This window comes from Gymnodraco acuticeps, unplaced genomic scaffold, assembly GCF_902827175.1.
Source record: "Gymnodraco acuticeps unplaced genomic scaffold, fGymAcu1.1, whole genome shotgun sequence".
NCBI classification, from domain to species: domain Eukaryota; kingdom Metazoa; phylum Chordata; class Actinopteri; order Perciformes; family Bathydraconidae; genus Gymnodraco; species Gymnodraco acuticeps.
This window is the reverse complement of record NW_022990271.1, coordinates 966,909-969,105: the sequence shown is the minus strand read 5'-3', so window position 1 is coordinate 969,105 and position 2,197 is coordinate 966,909. Positions and strand designations below refer to the sequence as shown.

Here is a 2,197-nt window from a genome sequence, read left to right as displayed (position 1 = left end):
CGGATCATTTGAAAAAAGGCGCATTTCCGCACCAACATTGAGAGAGAGAGAGAAAAGAGAGATGAGAGATATTTGGGAGTTGCATAAGAACTGGTAAGATAGCAGGGTTTCCCACACATAGACTTTACTTGGGCGGGCCGCCCAGGTATATTAACGGCCACCAAAGTATAATTCGCGAGCCATTTAGGTTTAATTTTTTTAATCTCTCCGCGAGCACGACGGCATCTGTGATCCCTCGCTCTATCCCCTCGCTATCGCGTGAAGGGTCTGCTTTATGCGCTCCGCACAGTGCTGCGAGGCATACTGTTAGCAGAGTAAGCATAACTTCATTGCTGTTTAGCATCCAAATAAGCGGAGGAATAACGAAACATCAGAGACAGTGGCATTTCATTCATCGGACTCTCCCATTGGAGGCGTGGCTTTATTTATACCCATCATGACCTTTAACCTGTTACGCTATTGGCTTCCGGTCATGCACAACAAATAACACAAATTGGTAACACATTTACCTGAATGTTAACACCCCCACTTGATATCACATTTGTGTTTTATTTTTTTTAACAAATAAAAACATTATAAGGTTCTCTACCTTACAGAAATTGTTACTCTCCAAACATAAACTTTGCAAACTTAATCAACTTAAACTTTGGTGCAGGTTTTGTCATAACATCTGTCACCATCTGGTCTGTTGGACAATAAATCAGATTTGTTTTTCCCCCTTCCACAGTTGACCTCAGAAAATGATACTTAATGTCAATATGCTCGCATCTCTGTCTGTTAACAGGATTATTTGCCAACGCTATTGTGCCCTGGTTGTCTTCGTAAATCGTAGGTAGTGTATATGTAGCTCTCTTCACGACACAGACACAGGTCGGTTCTTTAAAACGGGCGTTTATTTCTTGGGAGTTTTCATCCTGTATCCTTCCCTCTTCCGTTACGCCGTGAGAACTACAACACCGAAATGACACGTATACATAGCCAAACATATTAGCATATTGTGCTACACATATGAATGAAAATAAGAAAATGAAAACATAAAACTAATACCTCGTTGGTCGCTTGTCGTGAAAGGAGATTCATTTAGTTCCTTTTCTGCATAACTTTGTCACAGACTTCTTGTCACATTAAAACTTTATCACAGACCTCAGCAGAGCTTCAAAAAAGACGTCAACCCAGGTTGAGTTGTACAGTGTAACAGCAAAACACGCAGTACCAGCACATGAACAAACATTAGTTCCTAGGCACAAGAAACACACACGCATATCGGTTTAACATGTAAAACAAACTGTATTAAATCATGCCATATTTAACGATTATAAAATATAACATGAAATAAAGTATTTATTTATCTAATTGAAGAACTATGACATTAATTGTGTTATTCTTTTTAATTAAGGCAACTTCGTTACGTCATTTACAGTATATTCACATTTGTCAATGCCCTCTAGTAGTTGTAATAAGTACATACACTCCTGCATAGTAGCTGCTAAAGCCATATACTCAGCTTCACAAGTTGATAACGCGACAGTTGGCTGCTTTTTGGTTTTCCAGAAAACAAGTGGCCCGCTCTCATTAAGGCTAACACAATAACCTGACATACTACGTCTGTCGGTTAGATCAGCAGCCCAATCGGCATCGCTGTATGCTTGTAAGCCCAGTTTTTCACTCTTACATTTCCGGTAACACAGTTCCCTGTCGATTGTACCTTTCAAATATCTCAGTACATGTTTTACAGTAGTCCATTGCTCTTCTGTCGGCTCAGAAAAATACTGGGACAGTTTACTGACAACAAAACTCAAATCAGGCCTCGTGCACACAGCTAGGTAGATCAGGCTACTCTGCTTCTCTGTACATTCTAACATCCTTCATCGGTACAGCATCATCTAAGTAGTTCAGTTTTTGCTCACAAGGTGTCGCTCTCGGTTTACAATCCTGCATGTTAAACCTTTCAAGTATTTTGTTCACATATTTCTTCTGTGACATCTTTACACATGAATCAGTTTGATCAAAATCAATGCCCAGGAAATGTTTTAGTTTCCCCAAGTCTTTCGTCCTGAATTTAGCTGTGAGCATCTCTTTAACAACTTTCAATGCATTGTTATCACTAGCTGCAATGATTATGTCATCAACCCATATTATCATTATCACTTTCCAGTTTTCAGTCTATTTTGTGTAAACACAATGGTCAGCAGGGTTC

The 2,197-nt window shown here is 39.5% G+C and overlaps 1 long non-coding RNA gene across 1 annotated transcript; it reads right to left on the bottom strand.

Moving 5' to 3' along the window:
- Window positions 1-382: 382 nt before the first annotated feature.
- Window positions 383-1,183, bottom strand: LOC117549235. Its single transcript, XR_004569454.1, has 2 exons — window positions 1,048-1,183; window positions 383-948 (listed from the first exon to the last, which is right to left on the bottom strand). It is a non-coding gene; the product is annotated as an uncharacterized LOC117549235 (long non-coding RNA).
- Window positions 1,184-2,197: the final 1,014 nt, after the last annotated feature.